At 44.4% G+C, this 13,864-nt stretch overlaps 1 protein-coding gene across 2 annotated transcripts in view; it reads left to right on the top strand.

The window, feature by feature from the left end:
• SCAP (SREBF chaperone) overlaps positions 1–13,864 on the top strand; it is a 1,420,607-nt gene that overhangs the window by 142,395 nt on the left and 1,264,348 nt on the right. The window contains exon 1 of one of the 2 annotated variants that reach the window (XM_069645831.1): positions 9,918–10,018. The exons of the other annotated variant lie outside the window; for it this stretch is intronic. The gene's annotated coding sequence lies outside the window, so the exon portion shown is untranslated. Of the gene's footprint in view, positions 1–9,917; positions 10,019–13,864 lie in introns of those variants that run through there. 2 annotated transcript variants of the gene reach the window in all.

The raw sequence follows: 13,864 nt of genomic DNA, 5'->3' as shown, positions 1-13,864 counted from the left end.
TTCCCAGTATCTACGGACCGATTCAAGTAGTTGGGAGTCACTCCAGCACAGCGCCGCCAACGGGGCCTGCTGAGAGTACGGCTCCCGGTCCCCCCCCAATCTTCCATGTCCTGTGCCAGATCTCCCAGCCTAGCCTCAGTAGCCGCCCCTTGCTCACCAGTTTGTCTCTGCACAACCACACCACTTCCATCAGAAAGTATGGGGCTGTGTCTCCACGCAGAAGCCTAGCTTCCGCCTAGTCTTCAGCTGAAAGCCACCTGGCCACGTACTGCAGCTGCCCCGCCAGATAATAGAGTTCAAAATTAGGCAGGCCTATCCCCCCCTGTCACATGGGTTCTGAAGCTTCCACAGAGCAACCCTATTCCTAGAGCTGCCCCACACGAAACCCCTACACATGCTATGAAGTTTCGCAAATAGGCTCCTAGGTATCAAAAACGGGACGTTTACAAAGATGTGCAAGAGTCTAGGCAGGACCACCATCATGGTCAGGGGCAATCTAGACCAGAATACCATGCTGTTCTTGATCCCCTCTATCGCCTTTTCCGTGTTATGCTTGTGTTCTGCTTCGACCCTGTGGTAAATATTTATTCCCAAATACCTGAATGTCCCGGGCTGCCATTGGCAGGACAGGCAGCCTCTGTACCGGGACATTCCTATATCTGCCCAAGGGGAACAGGCTAGACTTTCCAGGGTTCACCGATATGCCCGAGAGGATGGCGTACCTTTCTATTACCTCTAGCACGCACTGCAGGTTTTCTTCTGGATAACGCAAATAAAGGAGCATATCATCCGCATATAGTGATATCAGATGTTCTCCACTGACAGTGCTTATGCCCACCTCCCCATATTGTTGTCGCAGGCATATTGCCAGCGGCTCTAATGCTAGTATATATAGCATGGGTGACCAGGGGCATCCCTGTCTGGTCCCCCTGCAAAGCTGCCAAGAATCTGAGATTGTGGACCCTGTTTTGACTCTCGCCATCGGGGTGCTATAAAACAACTGGACCCATCTGAGGTATCTAGGTCCCATTCCGTGCCCCTTCAGGACCGCTTTCAGCCAGGGCCATCGTACTGAGTCGAAGGCCTTGACCGCGTCCAGCGACACTATAGCCAACTCGCCTGTGTCTTCCTCAGTTTGGTCTATGGTGTAGCCTCCTGTGGTTATCGGTAATGTTCCTGCCTGGAATGTCTCTGTGGAATGTTGGTGCCATTAGGAGAGGGGTCGGCAACCTTGTCCGAAACATCTGGACAGTCACAGGTTACAGACCCTATCATTAGGAGCATAGCTTCAAGATTATCAGGAGCAGCTGCAACTAAAGTTTGGTTTGAAGAACCTGATGAATGCAACACAGCTAAATAATTTGTATAAACCGGTAGCCCATTAGTTTGAGATATCCTTTATTGACTGGAATGCTCATTAACAATAACGGATTAAAAAAAATATCATAGACTCAGTTATGGGAAGCATAAAAGATGTAATATTCCTTCTGAATGTATAGGTGTTTGAGATAAAAATTGTGTCTCATAGCAATACACATCTGCAGGTAATTTAGATAGGTAGCACATCACGGCTCTCTATGGTCAGGTCTCCTGAAATAGTGAAAGCATAGTTCTTCCAAGCAGAAGCCATTGGTACCTAAAACATTTGTGACCCTTGTAGACAGTGATAGGTTATGTGGGGATCCTCCACATCCACCTCATGGCTATCCTTCTCTTTGCAAGTGTTTTCACTAAGCAGTAGAACACCTAATCTTTGTCTTCAGTTACTTCTGCGGTATACCAAAGAGCATATAGACAGCATTTAGCTGAATCTATATTCCTATATTATATACACACCTCCGAAAATCCAAATCCATGACATCAGCACACTTTGGTAACACATGCACAAATATTGCAATATGTGCTCCACATGCACCACAGCGTGTGTTAGAGCGGACAAATCTGTATGTGTGGGTAATGTATTTCATGAGTACCTTATGTGTCAGTCTGCATTTAGTATTCGTTCAAGCGCATGCCTTTCGGACTCTAATTTGAGATATATATATATAATTAGAGTCCCTTCACGCAGTTCGGTGGAAGTGGAAAAAAATAATAAAATGAGTTGGCGAAAGGCCCCTTACCTGCCCATATTTCAGTACCCTGCTGGCCATTTTAATTTTTTTTTAAATGTATTTATTTATTGTGCATTTGTTAGGCGCTTATACAACAAGTAAATTATGTTTCAAAGTGCACACAGGGCAACAGGGAGGGCGAACATGGGATTGAAAACAAGTTATACACTAACTATTTTTGTTGCATTTTTCTCTAAGTGGTAGGGCAAGTTAGGCGATAGGTTTGGACAGAGTACTAGTTTCATTTGAACTATCGACAAACACCGTAGTTTAGTTTGTTAGGCAGGGAATCTCCCTCTAGCAATAGGGGCAGTGAGGCATTTTGCTTTTAATTTAAATAAAATCACTGGAAACCTATGTTCTCTGGTCCGAGTCCTCCTTCTGTCTTACCACACTACCCATCTATCATTGGGGCGCTGTCGAGCAGCAATGAATATGGCGACCTGAGCGAGAGCTCCGGCCCTGACGTTATCCTTTCTTTATTGATATCTTCCTAGGTGCAGAGTACCTGCTGGGAGACCACCCACACGAGTGTACCGCAAGGTGTGGAGCTCATGAGGGCTGAGATTTGCGCCGATTTGTGACCCGACAGTGCCATATTGGTCGACGGAGGCATTGTCTCGTTTCCTGTGCTCTGGCCGGCTCTGGGTGACTGAGGCGGTTTCGAGAGCTGTGTGCCCAGGGGAGGAATGGCATGAAAGGGGAGTGCCTTGCTGAGGCGGTGAGCCCGGACCGCTGGACTTCTGGGACTGTCTGGAATCCGGAGAAGGATTTGAATCCTGCAGAGGGAACCACTGCACCCTAGTCCCGGCGGCGAAGTTGAGGATAGCTTGGTGGACTGCCTGCGGCCAAGTTGTCAGCCTGCCGGGGCCTCCTTCCTGCCTCCGCCCACCCTCTCAGCCTCCCGGCGCACTGACAAGAGGTTCTGGACGGTGCCAATTGGTGTGGGGACCGGGGGTGCACAAGCGGGCCCGTCCTTTAAACGGGCCGCAGTGGTGATCATAAGACGGCTAGCGCCGTATCCTTGTTGATTATGGCTGGAACGACTGCGGACCGCAGGGAACATAGGGTGACAAGGAAGTGGTCTACAAGCCGGAAGATCCCACTGCAACACAATGGTGAAGAGTGACCTGTGCAGTTTTTCCATCCTACAGCACTGGACACAGATATTTACCCTGGACTGGGCGGTGGGCCGCCTGTGCCTGTGCCTGTGTTACCCTGGACTGGGCGGTGAGTCACCTGGGCCTGTGTTGTGGTTGACACCCCTGATGATTGATTACGCCATAATTGTGGCACTCAACAGTGAACCAGGTCATACACGATCGAGCGATCCAGGACCAGGACCATTGACACTTTGGTCCTGCGGTGGGGTGCCCTTTTACTAGGTGACACCACTGGCAATCAGAATCTGGGCTGTATAGCACGGAACATCTGTATTATAAGTGTACTACCTGGGCAGGCATGGCAGGAGCATGTAATATCATAGGAGCTCTGGATAAGGGCTGGGAGGAAGAAAGGCCCCATGGACACGTACACGAGTACACCAGCTAAGCCCCACGGCCCCAGTACCTCGAAGGAGGAGGATGCTCTCGGTGTCCATCGCAATGAAGCCTGGGAAGATCAATTAATGGCAGCGATTTAAGTAGGCTTTCTGTCAGTCAATCGCAAGCTAGACAATGTTGTGGCAACGATCAGTTCACTAAAATGCAAGCGGGAAAAATAGAGCGGCCGTATAACAGAAGCAGGGACTAGAATTGGGGAAGCCATAGCGGCCATGCAAACGGAATTGAAGATCAGTGGCAAATTCAACGACTTGGAGTCCCGCTCATGGCGGAAAATTGTATTCATAATGGGGGTCCCTGAGACTGCATGTAAAGGGCCAATTGAGCAATTTCTTGAGCACATCCTCACAAAACTGTTTGGCACTGAGAAATGTTCCCTGCATTTCTTAGTGGAGAGGGCGCACTGTGCACTTGCCCCGGTTCCCAAGCCGGGAGTCCCCCTGCGCACCATAATTGCGAGATTGCTCAATTATAGGAACAGGGACTATAAAGGCCTCCAGAGAGCAGGGCAGTCTCCGATTTGAAGATGCTACGGTCCACATATACCCTGATTTTGCTGCAGGGATCCATATTCAAAGGAGATCCTTTGACCCTGTCAAGAGAGTGCTGAGAATGCGTCTGGTACCCTACGCCCTAATTTTTCCAGCAAAGTTACGAGTGTAACATGGAGGTCGGGTGCATTTTTTTGATAACCCCTCGGATGTTGTCGCTTATGTAGAGGCATCGATCCCACTGCTGCCGCAGGAGCGCAGGAACAACCACAACCCTGGTGTGGGGTGCGAGGCGGTGCAGAATATCGAGGACACTTGAGCAAATCCCAACACTCAGCATAGGCACCCAGAACTGTTATTTTAGGAATAGCCGGGGCATGGCAGCATCGAGGCTCGCAGAATGTTATGGCTGCTCGCAACGCACCCCAGGAAGTCACCACAGTTGCAAGGGGTCGACATCAAGTTGGGGAGGATGGTGCGGGAGGGGGGGCACGGGTGGGGGATGGTGGGGAAAGAGACAATGGGGAGTTGGGTTTGTTGGGTGTGAGAGAAGTAGGTTTCAAAATCAGCAGACATGTCGCAGGACGGATAAGATAAGTAACTAATCTATGTACGTGGAGGGTGTGACATTTAAGTTGGATGCAGAAAGCACGATCAATGGGTGAGAATCTCCTTTTTAACATGGAACGTCCATGGCCTTAATAATCCTATTAAGACGAGGAAGGTCCTTGCATACATACAGCGGGAAACCCACGCACAGGGGATGATCAACAGGCGGTTTGCACCCACTTGGGGAGATCAAAGAGGTTACACTGACAAGCTAGAGGAGGAGGATAAGCACAGCATTGACCCTCATGGCCAATATGTCATTCTGTGGGGGAAGATCTCTGGTTGTATTGGTCAACACATATGGCCCTAATATTGATGACCCTGAATTTTATGGACATGTATTCAAAATCTTACTGGGAGGAGATACCTCCTCAATAATTAGCGGGTCGGGGGGGGGGGGTTTAATACCATACTGGACTGCATGCTAGACAGATCAAGAGGCTCTCAGCGTGATCTCGCAGGGGCAGGAAATGATGGCGCTTGTGGCTGTGTGGAGAGACCGTAACTCTGGGGTGTGCGAGTTTACTTATTATTTATCGGTCCACAACGCCCAGTTGAGGATCGATTATTGGATGATCTCAGCGAGCTGGATGGCACGTGTCAGATTGTGTGATTTACCCAAGAACCATCTTGGACCACACATCAATATTGTTGACAATAAGATGGGGGCCTGGGGGTCCTGGTGTCCCCCTCTTATTATGGAGGATGCCCCCTGCGTGTCTCCTGGATGTAGAATTGGTATCAGGGCTACATAATTGTTTACTTTTTTCAGAGGAATGAAGGGTCAGTGCCCCATTGTTCCACAGGTATGGGAGACCTTTAAGGTGTGGCTGAAGGGGGAATTGATCTCCACGACCTCCGGGGCTCTAAGAGGGATTAGAAGGGACTTGCAGATCTACGACATCTTAAACGACTGCTGCACCTCGCATGACAGCAATTTTGGGATTGATTAAAGGGAACCATCTGCAGTTCAGGGAGCTGGCGGATAGGGAAGTCTGTCTAATGGCCCGACCTGTACAGGTGCAGAGATATGGGGAAGCTGATCGACTGGGGCGCTTCCTAGCTGGAGTGATTTGAGGTGGAAGAGGTACACAGTACGTTACTGGGATTAAAACATAGGCAGGTAATATGCTCACCACATATGAAGAGATCAATGGTGAATTCCAGCGATACTATGAGGCCTTATATGCTAATACAGATGCATGCACTGATGAGGATTTAACCCAATATTTAGAGGGTATAGCGCTCCCTGAGCTCTGCGAGGATGTTCAAGTGGTAATAAATCAACCAGTGACCCTGGGAGACATTACTAATGCAATTTTGTCGCTAGCATCGTGGAAGGCCCCTGGCCCAGACGGGATAGGCATTGAATTTTTAAAGAAATGCAACCGTTACTGGCGCCAAAACTATTACAGGTGTGGGAAGAATCCCTACAGACCGGCCACATTATCCGAAGCTGTGATCACGGTTTTATTAAAACCAAATAGACCGGCGGCTGACATGGCCTCGTATAGGCCACTGTTGCTTATTAATTCCGACACTAAGGTTTTTGCCAAGGCCTTATTAATACGCTTGCTTCTATATTTGTCAGTACTGGTGCACCCGGACCAGTCTGGATTCATTCCCGAGCAGTCTACAGCTTGGAATTTGCGCAGGCTGTTTGGTGTTATCTCCTAGATTGACCAGGGTGTTGCGGCAGTCGTTGCCTCGCTGGATGCAGAAAAGACTTTCGACTCCGTTTCCTGGAAGTTTCTCTTTGCTCTCCTGCATTGCATGCAACTTGGGAACCCCTTTATAGAATTTGTTCGGCTGCTGTATGCGGAGCCATCTACAAGAGTGCGCACAAATGGTATGCTGTTGCCCACTTTTAAACTGGGACAGGGCAAGTACGGGAAAACTCATCCAAGTACTAATGGAAAAACTATTGGAAACAATCCAGTGAAACAGAAGTGTCTGTATGAGATCCGAAGAAATACTAAAACCATAGAATGGGAAGGAAATAAAGTTGGAGGCTTAACGCTTTGGAGAAAAAGGGAAGGCCCACCCATATCTCAAGGATAAGAAAAAGAGCACAGAAAATAGATACATATGGGGAGAACAAATCTGTGAAGCCAGGAAGCCCATACTCTTTTATGAAACTGCACCCTCTGGCAATGGGGAAATTGTAATTGAACTTGAACTACTAGAAAAGAGAGACGAGTGTAAGAGAGATTCAGGAACCCTGCAATAGGGAGAAACGGAACTTAAATAGACTTAAGATGACAAAACAGAATAAGGACCGAAGTACCAGTCCCTTAAAAAAAACTGCACAACATGATGCAGTGGATGACAAGAGATTGTTTGCATTTATTTGCATATGGTCTACTGAAAGGAGTAAGAGGAGTGAGAAGAATCTTGTGACAAAATAGGTGCACCAGGAGAAGGGAGCCATTCTCCTGACCTTAGTTAGTTATAACAGTGGTTGAATCAAATAGCTTAGATTGGGACAGAGGATGGATTTGTTTTTGGCCATTCATCCTGACTGACTAGCACCTCAACTAGAAAGATAGGCAGGGAAAACCCCATAGTTATAGGGAGAGATGGGCCTTATTTTACTTTTAAATAAACTTCACAGTAAGAACATGCCTTTACTGCATCTGTGTCCTTCTTCTGATTCTCCATACTGGAATTCTCTTCCTGCCGCCTAATCAAATCTACTCTTTTATTCTCACTTCTAGAATACCTCTTGACAGTTATTCATAGATTTTTCTTTAATCCTTTTTACTCCTTATTGTTTCAACCACACCTCCTTTCATGGCCAAGCTAAAAACACATATAAAACCTTTGAATGCATCCCAGAATATGGCTCTACCCAATTCCGGGATCCAATTATTAAAAAAATGGCCTTCAGCCTCTTCCGTGACTTAGCCCTTACAAATTGTGTACACCATGGCATCCATCTACCTTGAATATCCATCCAAGTTAAAAAGGGACCCAAAACCATCACCGAAATGTGGGGGATGAATAAGGTTACTGGCCACTTCCCATGCGGCTATTGTTGCCAATGTGGGTCGACGACTGCTACTAGCATTGTCACCATTAACAACCAGCCCTGGAATCTCAGGGATCACATCACATGCAACACAAAGAATGTTGTATATTCTGTGACGTGTCCATGTGAAATTACCTACATAGGCAAAACATCTAGACCTGTGAAACTGAACACAAGTCCAGGATTAGGACTCGCAATCTTTCTTCACTTTTAGTCACCCACTTTATAGAATGCAATCACAGTTGTGATGATCTTCGGTGGTGGGCCCTTGAATGTGTAGGAGGGTCGGACCAGTATGCTGTTGCTAACAGACTTGCTACACGAGAAAATTGGTGGATTTACAACACCCAAAGTCATAGGGTGGGTTTGAATGCCCAGGATGAATGGCAATCGGTCTTTAACAGACCCCCATAGGTGGTTTTGACAGTTCAGTCTTCTTCTTTACTTCATTTCATCTTTTTCTAGTAAAGCTTTTATTTTTGCTTATGTTGCAATAACATCTATTGTGATTTTGGCCCATATCATCTGGGCTCATTTATACTTGGATTTTGATTTGATCTGATTTATGCCGGCTAGTGCATATGGCTTTTATCTGCTTTTTAGTCTTTACACTGCTCTGGACGGCATTTGCTGTTGCATATGTCCACCATTTACTGAGGTTAACATTTTTTTCTGCAATCAGTCCTTTAGGGACTGTCATTCTGCCCTACAGTAGACTATACGCGATCATTCCAGCAACCTGATGACATGAGGGCAGGTTGAAACATGAATTAGAATTCACCAACCTTAGTGACTTTTGTATTTTGGTGGATCCAAATGTTCGGCGAAATCTTTGATTCAGTTGTTTGCATATGTGATGTACACAGTGGGCGACTGCATTGTAACTTTTTCTCTTCTTATTTGTCCATTAAGATGTCCGTACGAATATTTTGTGTCGCTTTATGCAGGGCAAGCATTCTAGTTCCCAGGTTGGACACGCGACGTTGCACGCATTTTGCCTGGTGTGTATATTTGTTTGAAATACCGGTGCAAGGTCAGGTTCGTCATTTCCTGTTTCTCTATTCTGTCATTAGGCTGTTCCTATGGAAGGTAAGCCGTGCTCATGTTCTTGTTTGACTCCTCGTTTTACATCGGAGTTTGTGCATTTCAGGCTGCGTTGACGTCCGTTCCGGATTTGCATCTTTTATATAGGAACGGCCGTGCAGCTTGAATGAATGTTTACTTTACGCTGACTGGTGTTGCAGCAACATAAGATCCGATTACAACATTCTGGGCTGTATACCATCGGGTTATGATGACTCGAACATCCGCATTACCTTTTGTAAACAGACACAGGCTTCTTTCTATTTTCTAATTATTGTAAGTTGCAGTATAACAAGATTTGATTACAACATTCCGGGCTGTATATCACCGGGTTATGATGACCCGAGCGTCCGCATTACTTTTTGGAAACGGATACGCGTTGTTTTTATTTTTCTAATTATTATAAGCCTGTTAGTATTTTCACCTTAGGACATCTAAGTCGAACAGAGCATGTAGCAATGAAGCATTCCATGAGTGTGTATTTACCATTATGTAGACACACTTTAGGGTCTTTAGCGATCATTAATAGAAAATCTCTTTTCGTAAATTGAATACTGCCTACGTATGCATGCATGCGAAATGGCATCGGTTCAGAGTTATTTTAATTATGTATATCTTTCTCGGTTCTTTTTATTTTTATTTTTGCTTTATTTCATGCAGCTGCCCTAATGGTTCAGCTTTGTGCTACAAGAAAATAACGTCGAAGTGTTCTTGACCAGTTCTGACCATCGGTAGCTATCTAATGATTTAAGTACCGATCGTACTGTCCATGTCTAATTGATGGGAGGGTTCCATTCTTGGGACCTGCCAGCAACCGCTTGTAGGTGAGTCGCTATTCAGCAACAGTTTATTTCATCACTAATTGGGTCCTTGGCGGCCTGTCCTACATTGAATGCCCAAATGCTTTAATATTTAATGTTAACTGGCTTCCTGTGATTGGCAGCCTTTTGGTCTCTCCTGCTTCATAATTCAGAAACTAGGGACAATGTTGTCCATGGTTTCATAACCAATGTTTTTGTCCTTGCCTCTTGCAGATCAAATTTATTGTGATCTATCTTCGGCACGGCCCATATATATATTCCTGGGTTCATTCACAGGATCTTGGGACCAGCGTTCTTGGTCGAGATAACGGTAATTACCATTTCTCCCTACTTATGTCTCAAGACTTTTCTGAACTTAAATAATGATAGAAGTTCCCCTGTTCTTCACCCACAGATCTCCATTTTAACTTGTTATTGATTGCTTTCGGTTTTTCTCATTTTTTTTGTCTGATGCATTTGTTCTAGGTGTGATTATTGCCTTTAATGTGCAAGCATTTACTGTTAGTTTTAGCATTTCTGCACCAAAGTTGTAGCATTTCTGCACCAAAGGCACAAATGAAACATCAAGTGACCATGATCCTTAAGGGAGTGCTTTGTCCTGAAGAAGATGGGCATCAACTGTGATAAAGCTAGATGTTTTATACTATCGAAACTACTATTTACAACTAGTGCCAGGCCTACTGTGTGTATTTTATTGCCTTGACACCTTAGTAGTTGACGTACGGCACCCCATTATTAGCCTTTGTGCATTTTTGATTATTGTGTGATTGCACAACTTTGACTCTCTAGTCAACACTCTCAACACTCCACAGGTGACTGCCGGTTCCTCCTTTCAGTTATCCCTTTCACTCACTCTGGGTCCCAGGCATTCCAGCTGTGAACTAGCGGTACAGACAGGTCAGATGGTCCTCTTTCCGCCTCTTTTGAACAAGCACTTTATTATGATGCACTTTATCTTTGCAATATTAGGCTTATATTAAATGTGAGCTCATGATGATTTAATACGTTTTTTAATATTGATATAAAAATAAAATAAATAGAGTTTTTTAGAATTAATTTTGGTTTTGTTTTGGGTTGATCTGTGTGGTGTGGATCTTGGGGTTTCCTCTTTTTCATTTTCTGTCGGTTTTGCCTTGTTGATTAAGTATTGTTGTATTCCGCTGACATGACTTCTGTTGAATATGGCTCGACTCAATTCCGGGATCCAATTATTTTAAAAATGGCCTTCAGCCTCTTCCGTGACTTAGCCCTTACAAATTGTGTACACCATGGCATCCATCTACCTTGAATATCCATCCTATGAGGCTACTGCATAGGCCCTGGAGCTGAAGTGTCATCAATACTGGTGAATGATCAGGTTTAGGCTCGCGTAAGGTTTCACATTTTATGTTACCCTCCAGAAGGGTCAGACTCGTAATTGGGTTTATCTGTGGGAAGTATAGTGCATCAAGGGCCAGAAAGTATATCCTTGTGGAATTTGTTGCCCTTCACCTGGAGTAATTGTTTAATAAGATTCTCTTTTTGTCTAGTTCCACGTTTGCAAGGTAACATTGTTTGCTTTGTTCATGCTCAAAATACTGCTGTTTCAATTTAAGAAGAGAAAGCTTGGCCTTATTAGCTGCTATCATATTAAATTGTGACCTTATTGCTTGAAGCCTGCAAAAGGATTTTATGGAGCCTCTATCCTGATATTTTTGCTCATGTTATTGTAGATCTAAAACAATTTGTTTCTTTCATTTTTTTTTTCAACTGGTCTTCTCTATCAAATGGCCCAGGATTACAGCTATTTATTTATTTTAAAGAGAAGGGTTTGTTGCTCCCGGCTATCTTGCTAATAGTTTATGAAATAAATACTTTCAACACTTTGGTTGGTACGAAGTTAATTCGTTTATTGTTCGGTGTTTTCCGGTGATTGTTTCTAAATACATGTGTTTATGAGAAACACTATTAAGAACTTTGTCAAGCAAGTTGAGGTCAGCCGTATTATTTCCGGTGGTTTGTATACCGATGTCTTGGTAGCAAAAAATTTCTTAAGTTTAAGGCGTCTTGTAAATTTAAATAGATCAATTTGTATGTCTACAAAATTGTTCCTGCTGGATGGTGAAAATGAAAGTCCTTTGTTGAGCACTTTCTTTTCAGGATTTGTGAATTCTCTGTTAGACAAGTTCATGATTAAATTTTGTTCTGTTTCTGCCCCATGGTTTTCTGTGCCTGGGATCTGGTCTGTCTTTGCTCTATTTCTTCTTCCAGCTGTCTTGCGTCTTCTGACTCTTCTTCCTCCTCTGCTTCTTCTTGTTGGGTTCCTGTATTTATCAACGGTTTTGCGAAGGATACCGTTTTTTTGTTGTTTTTGGGTTGTGATTTCAGACGACTTGCTTTCTTGTGTAGTTTGATTTGATCTAAAAAACTTCGTTTTGTTGGTGGTACCTCTGTCGTTTTCCTACACAGATGTGGTTGATAGGTGAAGACTCTGTCTTCTCTATAATCTTTGTCATCCCTAAAGAATTTGTGGAGTTTTCTCATTTTTACTTCGTCTTGATGTGTTTTCAGAATTCTATACATAGTTTTGTAGTTTTTCTCTTTGGTAGTTTTAGGAGCGTCATAATCTTCTATTTCTTTCTTTAGTTCTTCAAGTTGAATCACAACCCTGTCATGTTTTCTTTTGGCATGTTCTATTAGTAATTCTATCATTCTTGTTGATCCAAGTATCAGGTTGCGTTCCCATTCTAGCAGAGTCTTCACCTATCAACCCAAATACGACCAGAACCAACAACAGCCTAAATCCAGAGAAAGCACCCCAAACAGCTCAGGGGCTAGCTCCGTAATAGACAGTGAATCAGACGAAACACCAGATCTGTGTGGGAAAACGACAGAGGTACCACCAACAAAACGAAGTTTTTTAGATCAAATCAAACTACACAAGAAAGCAAGTCGTCTGAAATCACAACCCAAAAACAACAAAAAAACGGTATCCTTCGCAAAACCGTTGATAAATACAGGAACCCAACAAGAAGAAGCAGAGGAGGAAGAAGAGTCAGAAGACGCAAGACAGCTGGAAGAAGAAATAGAGCAAAGACAGACCAGATCCCAGGCACAGAAAACCATGGGGCAGAAACAGAACAAAATTTAATCATGAACTTGTCTAACAGAGAATTCACAAATCCTGAAAAGAAAGTGCTCAACAAAGGACTTTCATTTTCACCATCCAGCAGGAACAATTTTGTAGACATACAAATTGATCTATTTAAATTTACAAGACGCCTTAAACTTAAGAAATTTTTTGCTACCAAGACATCGGTATACAAACCACCGGAAATAATACGGCTGACCTCAACTTGCTTGACAAAGTTCTTAATAGTGTTTCTCATAAACACATGTATTTAGAAACAATCACCGGAAAACACCGAACAATAAACGAATTAACTTCGTACCAACCAAAGTGTTGAAAATATTTATTTCATAAACTATTAGCAAGATAGCCGGGAGCAACAAACCCTTCTCTTTCAACTTACCAAACTGGGGCTTAGGCTAAACCCCAAGACCGCTCCTGTGATCTTGCCTAAACTTGCAACAACAATATAATTGGAGCTTAGCACTGGCAGGTTCCACTCCTAGAGCCTAAAACCCACCTTTTATTTATTTTAGTTTTTTATTTTATTAGAGATTCTTGCACATGTTACATCACATTGCATATCCCAATTTGCATGACATATCTTGCATTGTGCGCCCCCTCTCCTCCCGACCCAATTCCAACTCCCCAACTGAACAAATAAACTCACAGCATCAGTCCTTAGAAGTCCACCAGAGTTCTTCTCTCGCCCTCAGCCCCAAAACGCCCCGCATCTCATGTTTCTCAACTCTCACTCTGTGACCTCTCCCCTCCTCCATCTTGCTACGCCTTGTCAGGAGTTCAGGGGAGTTTATCATCAGGCGAATTGAACAATGCTTGCACTAAGCCGTTCAAGCTGTCACGTTCTCAGAGCTTTCCCTTCTACCCACCTGCATGGCCTCATACCACACTGTGGCTTCGGCCATAGACCAGCGCCTTAAGTCCTACCACCACCCCTCAATGCATGGGCCATCTCGCGATTTCCACGCTATGGCGATCCTTCTTTTCGCCAGAACCCAGGCCAGGTCTACCATCCTATTTTCTGGT

Source organism: Ambystoma mexicanum, chromosome 2p, assembly GCF_040938575.1.
Source record: "Ambystoma mexicanum isolate Mex_15411 chromosome 2p, UKY_AmexF1_1, whole genome shotgun sequence".
NCBI lineage: Eukaryota > Metazoa > Chordata > Amphibia > Caudata > Ambystomatidae > Ambystoma > Ambystoma mexicanum.
Note: the sequence above shows the minus strand (reverse complement) of the source record. Positions and strands in the feature narration are given on the sequence as shown.